This window comes from Anguilla anguilla, chromosome 19 (assembly GCF_013347855.1).
Source record: "Anguilla anguilla isolate fAngAng1 chromosome 19, fAngAng1.pri, whole genome shotgun sequence".
Classification (NCBI taxonomy): Eukaryota; Metazoa; Chordata; class Actinopteri; order Anguilliformes; family Anguillidae; genus Anguilla; species Anguilla anguilla.
In genome coordinates, this window is record NC_049219.1 from 4,280,768 (window position 1) to 4,296,906 (window position 16,139).

Below are 16,139 nucleotides of genomic sequence, written 5' to 3' on the forward strand. Positions count from 1 at the left end.
GTGCACTCTCACGCGCACACACATGCATGCATATGTACACACGCTCATAACCGTATGCACACACACTTTCTCTCTCTCTCATACTCAGTCACTCATACACACACACACCCTCTCTCTCACACACACACACACTCACATCCACACACATTCACACAAACGCACGCACACACACACAAACTCATGCACTCACGCACACACACACAAGCCTGCAGAGACACAAACACGTGTCAATACACACACTTCTCAGTGTCCCTCTCCTAACTGGAGTAGAGACACACACACATGTGCGCACACACAAACATGCACACACACACACGCATACACACACACACACATGCGCATACACACTTGAACACATGCACACACACACACACATGTATATATACACACGCTCATGTACACATACACACACTCAATCACACACACACACACTCACACACACACACACATGTATACACACACACACACTCATATACACACACACACACTTATATACACACACACTCATATACACATACACACACACTCAGTCACACACTCACACACATATATACACACACTCATATGCACCTAGACTCACACACACGCACTCACACACCTACACACCCTCTCACACACCCAGTCACACAAACACACCCTCTCTCTCTCACATACACTCCATCACACACACACATGCTCTCACACACACCCTTTCTCTCTGTCATGCACACGCACTCACAAATACATACACTCATGTTTACTCATGCACACACACTCACAGACCTATGCACGCACACTCTCTCACACCCAGTCACTCACACACACCTACACACGGACACACACAATCACACACACACACGCGCGCATGCAAACATACACACGCTCATACCCGTATGCACACACACACACGCTCATACCCGTATGCACACACACACACTCTCATTCCCATACGCACGCACGCACACACATGTATAAACACACACATTCTCTTACCCATACGCACACACACACACACACACACACACACATACTCATGCACTCACACATGCACACACATGCATACACATACATGCGTGCACACACCATATACACATGTATACACAAACATTCTGACACCCATACATACACACACACACACGTATAAACACACACACATTCACAAAGGCACTCTCACGCACACACACATACGTACACTCATTCTCTTGCACGCACACACTCAAATACACAGTCACACATTCCCATACGCACGCACGCACACACATGTATAAACACACACATTCTCTTACCCATACGCACACACACACACACACATACTCATGCACTCACACATGCACACACATGCATACACATACATGCGTGCACACACCATATACACATGTATACACAAACATTCTGACACCCATACATACACACATACACACGTATAAACACACACACATTCACAAAGGCACTCTCACGCACACACACATACGTACACTCATTCTCTTGCACGCACACACTCAAATACACAGTCACACATTCACACAAACGCACGCACACACACTTTCTCTTATCCATACACACACGCACCCGTGTGTACACACACACATACTCATGCACTCAATCATACTCTCACACATGCACACACACATACATGCGTGCACACGCACACGCATTCTCTTACCCATACACACACACAATCCGGGCACACACATACTCATGCACTCACACACATACACACACATGTTCACATCCACAGTCACTCCCACAAATGTACGCATGCATGCACACACATTCACAAATTCACACACACAAACACACTCTCACCCAATCACACACACACACACTCATCGACACACTTGCAACCTTCCTTGACCAATGCCTTACCAGTGCAATTTCAGCTGTGCCCAATATTATATATATATGTGTATATATATATATATATATATAAAACCTTAGTACAGCCTAACCCCTGTACATAAGAGTATTATCTTTTAGCAGTTCAGGTTAAGCACTTGCTGTCTAAATGTGATTTTTTTACATTTTAATACATTTATATTGCAAATGTTCAAGGTGTGTTTATGTACTTTTATTAAAACATTAATATAACATTGAGAGTAATAATGCCAAAAGATGGCAGGGTAAAATGTTTTTGAAGTAATAATTCTATCTCCTGTATCTGCATCTTTTTTAAAAGAATCCAGTGGCAAACTCCTCCACTTAAATGTGCATTTTACTAGTTTTTACAGTTGCTTTCATTAATTTTCACAAGAGTTCCAATGTGCAAATTTCTGTTGGCAAATGCAGCTGATAGGGAGAATGCAGAATGATCACTGCAGTGTACTTATTTCCTTTCATTACTGTAAACAATGATGGATTGAGTTTCCTTATTAATTCTTTTATGATTGTTTTTTTTTTGTTTCTTTTTTGCTTTAATTTTCTGTATTTTCAGACAATAATATGGAATGATTAAACCTGAATTATAAAAATATCGAATGTTTTGCTGTTATGATTTATTATTGTGTGATGTATTGAACTCCTGTGACACAGTAGTACTTATTTCATATTCTGTATGGGATTATGTTTGGGCTCAATTTGAGTAGATCAGCATGGGGCTAAAATCTGCAGTTGAAGCAATGACATTCATCTACAGTAGTGGAAATAAAATCCATTATAAGAGAAGTTGTGGAGTGTCTGATGAATGCTTGCTTCTGTTACTGTAGTGTAACCACAACTCAATACATTCTGAAAAGTCACTGCTTGTCTATTGAGCTGGTATGTTTATGTTACCTCTCAAAGAAATGGTTTTCCTGTAGGTTTGACCTGGATCTGCTGCACATCAGTTGAATGGATTAGACCACTAAGCCAAAACCAGGGCAGAAGTGTGGTTTGCATGACATCCAGTCTCTGAGATGTTCCTGAGACCCTACAGTTTTTCTCATTTTTTCAGATGCATTTCTGATATCTGCAGTCACACATTACAAATGCATTACAGTATGTTATGATTGCTTTGGCTCAATGTGGAAAACTCAATTTGCCAAACTGACTGGCAAAATTCTTACCCTAAGACACTAATTGCAGTACCTGCCCACAAAGTGCACAACTCTAAATCACACTCAGTTTTCACAATACAGTCGTCTCGTATTAGTACAATGTTCCAGTGATTATTGCTAGACATGCGGATTGTGAAATGAAATCAAGATGTTTGCAATTCTGTCTCATCACTTCCAGCAACATTGCCCAGGTGAGTCGCATTGCAGCACGATTGGTAATCCCAACATAAAAGGCTGTTTTACAGCACTACATTCAGCAGTGTCTGACAACATGGAGCAGCCCAATGCAGTTGGTACTGACGGACGTGTCGTGGCTGAGGCTGTGGCTGAGGTTGTGGTCAAGCAGGTAGAAGAAATGCTGCTGTATTGAATGAATTTAGAGTCACAGTGATTGACCATGTCATAAATCCAGGCATAACAATGGGAGAAGCTGGAAAGAGGCCAAACTTTAAAATGTCAACAGTGGCATCTAATAAGAGCTTTTGCACAGAACATTGATAAGCCAATAATTTACTGCAAAATGTGATACTGTAATTACATTACAGGATTGTTGTATTGGTGTCATTTTATATTATTTCTGTTCTGTGACGAGCCTGTAAGCCATGCTAATCATTTTTATTAGAGACCGCGCAACTCTGTTTATCCAAAATGCCGGCTTATTCCACATGGGGGAAAATTGCGTTTGTGTTAGGTATTTGTGTGGCAATGTCTGTTCTGTCTGAATAGAACACAAAAGCTGTTTTTCATGCCGGAGGAAGACCTTTCATAAGCAGCTCTGACATGCAGTCATATGAGCGCCCAAGGGGGATCGCTAGAGAGCGATGAAACGCAGATCCCTGTCTGACTGAACCCTCCCGTACCCTGGGCAACACAGTCGTGCGTCGCCTTGTGGAGCTACCGGCCACAGTCGGCACTGGCACGGTTCGGATTCGACCCGAGGCCGTGAGGCTCATCCATGCACCTCAGCATGGGGCCTTAACCGAATGAGCCATCCAGCAGCCCCAAGCCTAATTTCAATAAAATTACACCTTACCAGCATCTATAAGAAATGCTAACTACCATACAATATGCCAAATAATCTCTGAATTGATAGGAACCACTCAAAGCAGGTACATGAGGCAGACAGGAAATCATCAGGTCAGACGACATGTTCCCACTGTAACAGAATTTAGTACAATATGCACCAGGGAAATACCCACTACACAGCATGCAGTGGCATTCTCCAAAGACTCACTAAGTTATCTCAGTCTTGATAGTAGTTTATAAGCATCACACCTCATATGGTCACATCTCACAGGCATGAAGGCTCTGTCTGTGGTCACACACGCATGTTACATCAGTAATTAGGCATCTCAGCACACAACACAACAGCACACTATAGTGCCTGGGACGGGGGCGGTATGTCACCATGGTGGGTGCCAGAGCATTTCGGGTCCTCTCAGGAGTGCACTCGGGACGGCCCTGAGCTGCATTCCATCCTCCCCGTAGCTCTCCATCGCTCCTCTCCCTCATCGCCATGGTAACTGGGAATGTGGAGACTGGGACGAGGCTGCAGGCCTAGACAGAAGTGGCCAGGAGTGCATACAGAAATACAGAAACATACACTTCCCTTCACTACCTTAAGCCTCCAAGCAGCTGTACACCGCAGAACACAGTCTGAAGTGCATTAATCACTGCAGGTTTGCCACTGAATCTACAGGAACTGAGGCAGAGCAGTGAAAGAATGGGCAGTGATTCACTATGTGTGCTCATATAGACATGAAAACTGTTTCTCTGATCGATCAAACATTGTCTGAATTATTTGTAAAACATTTTAGTTCACAGCCATATCTGCTGCAATTACTAAGGCATAAGTACACTTATGTAGTTGTGGAAATGACTGAGTTTTGGTCTGATGGGCACTTCCTCACTTGAACCAGAATCCACTGTTTGGGCTGTTCACAAAGGCCGATAACAGAATAAGCACAGCAAGTACATGAAGCTGTAACGTTCTGAGAGTTCTGAGAGCTAGCCTTGTCATAACTTGTCACTAGATGGGTTACAGTAGCTTTCTCTGGTCAGAGCGTCACAGGCATCAGCATGAAGGTTGGCTTTTTGTGTATTACTGTTGCTCTACGAGTATCATCAAATTATCATTGTTGTAGACATCATAAATGGTTGTATGCTTTCAGCAAGAACAGGGACCTTCTATGTTTTTAGAACTGATCTATATTTGGCCGGACCGCAACAGCGGGGCCAGCCCTACAAACGCGAATGTCTGTGACTGACTGACTAATGATAAGATCTCTTCCTGCCTGGCTGACATCTCCACCTGGATGGCCAGCCACCATCTGAAGCTCAGCCTCAACAAAACTGAGCTGCTCTTCTTCCCGCACAAGACCTCCTTGCTTCGTGAACTCTCAATCACGGTTGATGGCACCACAGTGACTGCCTCTCACTCTGCCAAGAGCTTGGGGGTGGTCCTGGATGACCAACTGGACCTCAAGGAGCACATCAAGGCAACATCAAGGTCCTGCAGATTCCTCCTATACAACATCAGGCGGATTCGACCATACCTGACGACGCACTCCACCCAGCTGCTCGTCCAGGCTACGGTGACCTCTCGCCTTGATTACTGCAACTCTCTCCTTGCAAACCTGCCAGCTTGTGCCATACAGCCACTACAGATGATTCAGAATGCCGCTGCCCGGCTCATCTACAACCTCCCCAAATTCTCCCACGTCACTCCTCTGCTGCGATCGCTTCACTGGCTACCGGTCGCTGCCAGGATCCGATTCAAAGCCCTGACCCTTGCCTACACTGCCGCCAACAGGACAGCCCCCATCTACTTGCAGGACATGACTCAATTCTATGTGCCTGCTCGACCACTCCGCTCTGCAGCAGCAGGGCGTCTTGTAACCCCTCCCACCCGCCCAAAGGGATCACAGAGCTTCTCCACCCTAGCTCCCCAGTGGTGGAACGAACTCCCCGTCCCTCTCCGAACCTCCCCCTCACTATCCATCTTCCGCCGTGGCCTGAAGACTCATCTCTTCAGACTATACCTAGAATAACCACCACCATGCTGTGTATATATATATATATTAAAAAAAAAAAAAAAAAAAAAAAACCTTTTCCTTGTCACTTGTTACATGTTGCCCCATCCCTGCACTTCTTGGTAAATTGTATTTGTCCTAATACTCTAGCTTAATCTTCTGCCTAGTTTGGCTTTGCAGATGTTAGACCAGGTTAGTGTTCATTGTTCTCAGCTAGAAATAGCTGTACAAAATAAGTAATTGTACCTTACTGAACCCGTGTTCAGCAGTTGTCTACGATCATGAAAATGCACTTCTTGTACGTCGCTTTGGATAAAAGCGTCTGCCAAATGAATGTAATGTAATGTAATGAGTGATTGATAAAGTTACACCGCGCCTGTCTGTGACGTCGGCCGGTTCGGTCCAGCAATATACTGTTTTAACCTGGTCTTGTCATACGGTCGATGGGTGGCACCCATTTGAGTTATGTGTAATCTAATTGAGCTAATTTTTTCTGGAAAATATACACTCAATTCAACTTTTTTTCTGAAGTTATTATTATTACTACTACTACTACTTCTACTAATAATAATTGTAGGAGCCATTAATTTATGTTAGTTTAGAACCCCAAAAAGGTATTATGAAGTTTATTTATTCTGTTCTACATTTAAATTGAAATTATAATGGAATTTATCATGTATTTGTTATTTATTGTTTAGTGTGCATTGATTATTTTATGAGTGTGTCCCTCTATAGGAGAAGGGGGAATAAATTATATTTAAGATGGTGCGGTGAGGCGGGCCCGCGGGAGTAGACGGGTGCGAGCGGAAACGGTCATTGACCGTGTTTTGCACAACCAAAGTGGACCCGTGGAATCTGGAAAACTTTAAATGAACTTTAATTCTAAGTTTATTATTGCAGTTTTATGTTAATTTATTTTGTAAATAAATTCAACAAGAACAACAACAATAATGCATTTTTATTTTCATTACAACACACGTCAGACAACTGCGCCCAACTCCCAGTGAAGTGGATAAAAGTGGGAAACGTTTACTGGAACATAGGAAACAAAAGGACAGAAACTTAACCTATTTTTACCACTACAATAATAGTAATAGTAATAATCATAATAATAATTTGTTTTTAATGACATTTAACATGATATACATTTGATGGTAGGCCTACCATAATGTGAAGGCATTCAAAACCTGACAACCTTTTATAAAACCTATTAAAGAAACCACCACTAGATGGAGCCATATACTGAATAGTCACTGAAGTCAGCATTCAGATTATGGATAATGTTTCTCAGTTTGACAGTTGCTTTTGCAATAAAATGTCTTCATCTGCATATGAATTGGTTCAAGTAGCTTAATAGCAATCTTATCTTACTGTAAAATATTGTCTCGCAGTTATGTCAAGTTATATATTTCTACTTTCAAAAATAAAACTGGAACTCACTCAGACACCAGAGAGCCATCAGGCACCAGTCACGCCTAATACCAGCTGATCTGGCTGCTCCAGCTGTCTGTGTCACACTGGGCTGCCTGTGTAGCACCCCTGCATATTGTATACTCCTGTGCTACTATTACTGTGACATTTGCAATGTTTATAACTTTCTATTGTCTGCGTCTGTGATGCCCTTTAACATAACACAGTGCTGCAATCCACATTTCTCTACAGGGACAATAAAGTCAAGTCAAGTTCAGTAGAGATGGCTTATATGAAATCCACTCTATTTTCCATGTGCAAGTAATTTCTGTCACAAAGGTCACATAAGTATTTATCTATAACCTTTATATGCATAGTTAAAACTAGTTTTAAGTGCATCAGGTTAAGGCCATTTTAGAAAGTGCCATGCGATTTCTGAAAACATTTTAAGAACATTAAACATACTCTCCACACTGGAAGACCTCTTGTGCATGTAGAGGCATTGTTATGGGCTCTGTTGTGGAGTTTCATGATTTTCCTCCATGATCAGCGTCTCACTTTGCAATTCTGCTAGATGATTTGCTATATGTGAGAAGGAATCTGAATAAGATCATCTAGAAATTGTGTATATAAAAATAAGCTTCATATTATAATTGTTGGTGTTACATTGGTCATTTGCGGTCACTCTGCACAACAGAACTGAACAATGCCTTTAGCATCAGGTTTCTGGGGAGCTTATGATATGCCTGCTCCTAGGATAAAAAGTCAGATTATTAAAATATGAATAAAATCCAACCGGTTTATGAGTGAAGACCACACAGCACCGAGTGCCCCCGAAAGTACAGGAAGCATAGATAAACCCTTCAGACATGGCCTTAAAACCATTTGAGCATAGATTTTGTACATGAGATGTGATGCACAAGTCAGCATTTGCCCGTTTACTCTGTACATTCAGATAAACCAGCCTGAGTCCATGTTCAGAGCAGGAACGCTGTAATGTGTGTGTGCTTACACGCCGATATGAATCATCACTCCTAAGAGACAAGCAGGATGGCTGTAGGATGGTGTTAACTCTGCTCCTGTTGTCTGTCATCCACGTTAGCCAGGGGGAATCCCCTGGAAACCAGCTACGACGCCGGGAAACCCCCTTGAAACTGATGTCAGATCAGGGAGTCGCAGACAAGCAAATTCATTACAAACTACAAATTTATTCAATCAATTACTCATTCAATCGGGACCACAGACCGGACATGTACAAATAATTTAAGAAACGGAACCCTATGTGTTCGCGGCGTCAGTGTGTGCACTGAGTCGAGGAAGGACTACTACTCTACAGGATTCCAAAAAAAACTGCCACGTTATGGGGTAATAATGGGGGGAAACAATATTTACGACAACGTTATCACTGTCGCCTCCAATCATGAAATTCAATTTTACTGCTGTAAGCAACCCAAACTCCAACTAACCGTTGTACTGTGGCAAGGTGAGTGCCACCGCTCGCGTATAGCGAGAGAGACAAGTTCGAAGTAATCAAACCATTTCCCGGCAGCTTTTTGGTACCAACAACTGGGTCGTTTCTTCACCGGTCTGAGCGTCACGACCAACTCGATACAACCTGTCCCTAATGATAGAAAAATAAGGGTGAGAGAGTACTGCGTCGGGGCGCACCTGCTGACCATCAATGCGCATCACTTGGTCATAGGCAAAGCGTAAGGTGTCGTCCCGAGACTGCTCGAGTGGGAAATCCTCCATGGGATGGAACACCGGGACCCGGGGAGTCTCAACCTGAGGCTCACCTGGGTCTGCCCCCCCCTCGGCCGTGTCGGACAGACGTCACACATCCCTATCAATCGTGGTCAGACCCCAAACAGGTTCCCAGAAATCTTTCGAAACCCCGCCCAATCAGTGCCCAAAATTAGGGGGTGCGAGAGCCGGGAGCTAACCGCAGCCTTCAGAATATGCGTTTTTCCCTGGTAACGAATTTCCACGGGTACTACAGGATACTCGTGCACATCCCCGTGCACACACCGAACGGAAACCCAGGACGCCTTCACCAATGCCTCGGATCGAACCAGGCTTTGTTGTATCATGGACTGCGTAGCCCCCGAGTCCAACAGCGCCCGGTGTTCACTCCCTTGCACCCTTACCGGGATGCAGTACGCTCCCTCTGGATCGGAGGCGGAAGTGGGCGGTCCGACCACCCGGACCAGCTGCCCCACTTCCACGATCGGACAGTCGCGGCGCAGATGACCCGGCTGCCCGCACCGCCAACACCCCGGTCCGAGCGCCTGAGGAGCCCTCAGTGAGGCGGAGCCCCCTGCCACTGAGCCTGGGTCTGTAGAGGGAAAATAAGAAGAGGGGAAATTAGGTCGAGGGAGGGGAGGGGTCGAGGCACGGGGAAGAGGAGAAGGGCCAGCACGAAGAGGGGGTCTCCTCCGGGGAGCCGGTTCCGGCCGCTCTTGCTGCTGGGAGCCAGGGTAAAGCGCCAAGTGGTCCTCCGCCAGCGTGACTGCCCCGTCTAAATTGGTTGGTCGATGGCACCGAACCCAGTAGCCGTCCCTTCCGGCAGCCCCTCCACGAACCGCTCCAGGACGACCTGCTTGACGACCCCCCTGTGGACCGGATTTCTGGCTGTAGCCAATGCCGGCCTTGTCGGTCAGGCGTTGCACGTAGGCGAAGGGCCGGTCTCCCGCCCTCAAGTTTGCCTCCTGGAACCGGCGCCTCTGATCCTCCGGGCTGCAGCCCAGCCGGTCCAGAATCGCCCTCTTGACGGAGTTGTAATCAGGCGGGAGCGCCGGGAGGCAGCCCATGCGCCGCCTGTTGAGCATCGCCAGTTAAGAGGGGCAGGAGACGTACCACCCACTCCACCAAGGGCCACTGGCACGCCTCCGCTGCCACCTCAAAACTTTCTATGAACGCCTGGACATCATCCTCGGCGGTCATTTTTGTGGATCTGGATCCGGAGTTGGGGACGGGACTGGTGGTCCCGGGAGCTGGCTTCGCTGGCGGCGGCCAGCTGTCGCAGCGCCTGCGTCTGGAGGGAGGCTTGTGCACGCAGCGCCTCCATCTGCTCAGCGTGCACCGCTGCCTGCCTTTCCTGCATCTGAGCCATCCCCTCTAGCATCCGCGCCAGCGCTACGAGAGGCTGTGCTACCTCTCCCCGGTTCAGGTTAGGATCCATCCCGGACTCTACTTCGCGTGGCTGGTGGGCTGAACCGTTTCTGCTTTCTTCTCTCGATACCAGACTCTCCTCCCCGTATGGGCCACCACTGTGGCAAAGTGAGTGCCACCGCTCGCGTATAGAGAGAGAGAGAGAGAAGTTCGAAGTAATCACTTCTTTTTTATTTGTAGCCGAACACACGGCTTTTCGTTCACCCGGTTACATGGGGTTTTTACAATACAATCGCCGTACTGCCGTACTTCCTCCGTCACCAGCCAGCCCGTCTGCCTCGGCGAACGCCTTTTAAAACACCCAGGCTCACTGTCAAGGTAATCAGCACATCGTTAAACAATTAAACATTTAAAGAGCGGTGCTGATTAGCAACCTCTAACAGCTGTGGCGCAGAGTCCGAGAGCCGCCCCGCCCACTCTCTCTCTGCAGCCAACGCACAAACCACGCCCCCCCACCACATCTATATATACAGTTTAACTTGTAGGCTACAGTTGAGGCCAAAAGTTTACATGCACCTCGGCTAAAGACATTCAAACTCAATTTTTCACAACTCCACACATTTCATGTTACCATGCATTTCCTGTGTTAAGTCAATTAGGGTATCTACTTTATTTCCATAAGAGGTCATTTCAAAATAATAGCTAAGAGACATTTATTTCAGCTTGTATGTACTATATCAGATTTTCAGTGGGTCAAAAGTTTACATACACTTTGTTAGTATTTGGTGGCATTGCCTTTTAATTGCTTAACTTGAATCAAACACTTGGGGTAAGCTTCCACAGGCTTCTCACAATACTTTGCCAGAATTTTTGCTCATTCCTCCTGCCAGAACTGGTGTAACTCAGTCAGGTTTGTGGGCCTCCTTGCTCGGACACGCTTTTTCAGTGCAGTCCACAAATTTTCTATGGGATTCAGGTCAGGGCTTTGTGATGGCCACTCCAATACTTTCACTTTGTTGTCTTCAAGCCATTTTGTTACAACTTTGGAGGTATGCTTAGGATCATTGTCCTGCTGGAAGACCAAGTTCTGACCAAGTTTTAACTTTCTAGCTGATGTCTTGAGGTCTTGCTTCAGTATTTCTAGTTCATTCTGGATTTTTTATGCCGGCCTTGGAGTAGGGGCTTCTTCCTTGTACAGCAGCCTTTCAGGCCATGGCAATGTAGGATTCTCTTAATGGTGGATGTAGATACTTTGGTACCTGATGCTGCCAACTCCTTCACCAGTTCCTTTGTTGTTGTCTTGGGGTTCAGTTGAACCTTTCTGACCATAGTTTGTTTAGCCCTAGGAGTTAATTTGAACTCTGCAGTGTCTGTGGTCCCAAGGTTTTTATATTTGTATACAATTGTTTGTACAGATGTTCGTGTTACCTTCAGTTGTTTGGAAATTGCTCCTAAGGAGGAACCAGACTTGTGGAGGTCCACAATATTTTGGCAGAGTTGCTTGGATTTTCCCATCGTATCATGGGCAAAAAGGCAGTGGCTCTAAAAGTAGGCCCTTAAATACAGCCACATGTGCCAATTAACTCCCAGTTAACTCCTAATTATGACAAAAGTTATGGTAAAAAGTAATTGCATCAATTTCTGGAATCTTCCAGACTGTTTAAAGACACACTAAACTAGGTGTATGTAAACTTTTGACCCACTGGAATTTGAATATAGTGAATTAAAGCTGAAATAAATGTCTCTAATCGATTGTTTTAAAATTACCTCTGATGTGAACAAAGCAGATGCCTTAATTAACTTGCCAAACTAAATGTATGGCAACACGAAATGTGCAGAGTTATGAAAGACTGAGTTTGAATATCTTTAGCCTAGGTGTATGTAAGCTTTTGGCCTCAACTGTATGTATGTGTATACATATGTATGTATACATGTGTATATCTCTCTCCAGATTTCATTATGGTACATACATTTATATGCATTATTATTATTATTATTATTATTATTACCAGTTACTCATAGAAAACACAGTACATAATGAAATCTCAACAAAAACACGTTTTCAATGTACAAAAATGCCAAGATACTCACCCATACAAAGCACTGTCTATACGCCTATAATTATAACTTGCAAAATCTAGGCCTTTAAAAGTATTGACATCAATACTTTTGATATAAAAAAGGGGTGGGGCGGTGAATAAATAAATACATATAATAATGGAAAATATTTTGGCCTATTAAAACATTTTTTAATCTTACAAAACTATCCAGACATATGTTTGCCCAATTAATGTACTGTATGTATGTGGGTTGCATAAAGTTTAGCACAATAGTACCATTTATTTTACAATGTAAAAATCATATTTGTGAATAATAATAATAATAATAATAATTTTATTCCAAACAGCATCCAAAGCACTGGAGTCAGACAACTGTTCAAACATAGTGTCGCCATTTTCACAATTTCAAGTGTAACAACTGCATAGCTCAATTTCCGTGATTGGCGTTTCACTTTCATGTGACACATAAACTTTGAATGACAACGTTCTCAACATAGAATGAGACCATCTAACAGCTCATGATATTAGCTCTCCATCAACACCAAACATGACTTTACTGCATATTAGATTGGCTAAATAGTTTAGACAAAGACCGTGAAACAAAGTCCTGGTCCCAAAAACATTTAAGTGTGCCAGGAATCTGCTAAGATAACAAGAACCTGCTGGAAAGAGACCTCGCCAATTTAAGGTGGAGCGGAATTTTCGAGTCGGGAGCTGCGAATCGGGAGCCAACTTCAGCGTCGTAATCACTGACGATCAAATGCCATTTTCAAATAAATTGTGTAAATTAACAGATTACACAAATACCACAACTTTTGTTTTCGCGCATAATTTATGCACCGACATAGCCTACTATTCACCTCCAGGACCGACAACAAAAACAGATATGCCGTCTCAGAAACGTCAAAACCATCTTGATACATCTACGCCTTTGGATCATGCTTTTGATTGGATAATATACGTGACTCACCGAATCATTGACCAATAGAAACATGCTTTTGATCCGTCCATTTTGCTTTTGACACGTCCCGTCTCCAGATACTCCCGACTGGAGAAAGAGACTGTGGGTCAGATCTCACATTTCAGCCCTGAAATGCAAATAAAATAAAATAAAGTGTCTTGTGACGCATTTTGAATAAAATGAAGTGGAACTGGTAAGAGCAGGTATCGTGGAAAGTCAGCTCTCGTTAGTTTTTTATTATTTTATTTTAATACTTCACAAACACATTTGATGAGTATACGAAGGGCAAATAACCTTAAAAATTGTCAACAACAAAAAAAAAAAAAGAGAGAAAAGAAACCGTTGATTCGGGAAGGCACAAGAAAATGTACAGACAAAATACCAAAAATTACACATAAACTTATAAACAAAAGCACATGCTTGTTATTTCTTATTATTTTGTAATAAGAAATAAAAAAATTACTTACCTCACACTTTAGCATGTTACATAGGGCCATCATTCAGGATGTTAATGGGTCAGTGACTGGCAGGGAGACTGGTGGAGCATTAAATAGTTTATTTATTTATTTTTTTATTTAATTTTCTGTCTGTAGTAGGCTATTTGTCTTGAGATGGTTTGTTATAATCAAAAAGGCTTATTTCTGTGTTCAGCCTACAGATATTGGAGAACTCTAAGTCCCAACATCAATATAATTCACGAGTTGTTGAATAGGCCTGATATATGTACAGTAAGCACCATAATTCATTGGACAGTGACACATTTTTTGTTATTTTGGTTTGAAAGGATACAATGACAATGAGGTTGAAGTGCAGACTGTCAGCTTTAATTAGAGGCTATTTTCATACATATCGGATGAACCGTTTAGAAATTATAGAACCTTTTACACATAGCCCCCCCCCCATTTTCAGGCATCAAAAAATATTGGACAGTTTAGCATAATGTAGAATAAAGTAATCATTTTTAATATTTGGTCGCACATCCTTTGCATGCATGACTGCTTGAAGTCTGCGATGCACAGACATCACCAGACGATGGGTATCTTCCCTGGTGATGCTCTGCCAGGCCTGTACTGCAGCCATCTTCAGTTCCTGTTTGTTTCGGGGACTCTTTGCCTTCAGTCTCCTCTTCAGCATGTAAAATGCATGTTCAATTGGATTCAGATCCGGTGATTGACTCGGCCAGTCAAGGATTTTCCACTTTTTGGCCGTCAAAAACCCCTTCATTGCTCTAGCAGTATGTTTCGGTCATTGTCTTGCTGCATGATGAAGTGCCGTCCAATGAGTTTGGAGGCATTTGGTTTGATCTGAGCAGATAAAATATTTCTGTAGACTTCATAATTCATTGTTCTACTTCTGTCTGCAGTCACATCATCGATGAAGACAAGTGAGCCCATTCCACTGGCAGCCATACAGGCCCAAGCCATAACACCCCCTCCACCATGTTTCACAGATGAGGTGGTATGCTTTGGATCATGGGCATTTCCTTTTTTTCTCCACACTTTCCTCTTTCCATCACTCTGGTACATGTTAATCTTTGTCTCATCTGTCCACAAGACTTTGTTCCAGAACTCTTGGGGCTTTTTTAGGTGCTTTTTAGCAAACTGTAATCTCGCCTTTCTGTTCTTCAGGCTTATCAGTGGTTTGCATCTAGTAGTGTACCCTCTGTAGTCCTGCTGGTGTAGTCTTCTACGTATGGTAGACTTTGACATATCTACACCTGCATCAAGGAGAGTGTTTTTGATCTGTTGGGCTGTTGTCAGGGGGGTTTTCTTCACCATAGAGAGTATTCTCCGGTCATCCACTACAGTGGTCTTCCTCAGTCTACCGGGTCTTTTGACATAATTGAATTCACCAGTTGTTTTTTTTCTTGTTAATGATGAACCAAACTGTTGACTTGGGCATGCCCAGGGTTTTTGCAATGTTCCTGATTGATTAATTTTCATTTCTGAGCCTTATGACGGCCGGCTTATTTTGCATCGACACTGCTGTCTTCCTCATGTTGTCACACCCCAACAACAATCTCCAAAGGCAATTGCAAAGTCTAGAATCAAGACTAGACATCAACAGCTCTCTTCTGCATTCACTAACGACACAAATTAATACACCTGCCTAACGAAACACATCTGTGAAGCCAATTCAACAAATACTTGTAGTACCTTAAAATGGGGGGACCATGTACAAAAGGTTCTGTCATTTCTAAACGGTTCATTCGATATGGATGAAAATGCCCTCAAATTAAAGCTGACACTCTGCACTTCAACCTCATTGTCATTGTATCCTTTCAAACTCAAAGTGCTAGAGTACAGAACCAAAATAACAAAAAATGTGTCACTGTCCAATGAATTATGGTGCTCACTGTATGTGCTAAAATTTGGCAAAGATCTACATGGATGAAATATTTGTTTATTCTGCATAACTTATTAAATACCGTGACTGATGCAGCTAATAAATTATACCTGCAGATTCCCATTCCTCCCCGCAGCCCTTTATCTTCAGCTTCTCTTACCTCAGTTCCACTCCACAACAGATGACTCCACCCATCGAACATTCAGTT

The 16,139-nt window shown here is 43.5% G+C and overlaps 1 long non-coding RNA gene across 1 annotated transcript; it reads right to left on the bottom strand.

The window, feature by feature from the left end:
* Window positions 1–10,466: 10,466 nt before the first annotated feature.
* LOC118218969 lies at window positions 10,467–16,124 on the bottom strand. Its single transcript, XR_004763613.1, has 4 exons — window positions 16,042–16,124; window positions 14,053–14,120; window positions 13,595–13,712; window positions 10,467–10,934 (listed from the first exon to the last, which is right to left on the bottom strand). It is a non-coding gene; the product is annotated as an uncharacterized LOC118218969 (long non-coding RNA).
* Between the last annotated feature and the right edge of the window lie 15 nt (window positions 16,125–16,139).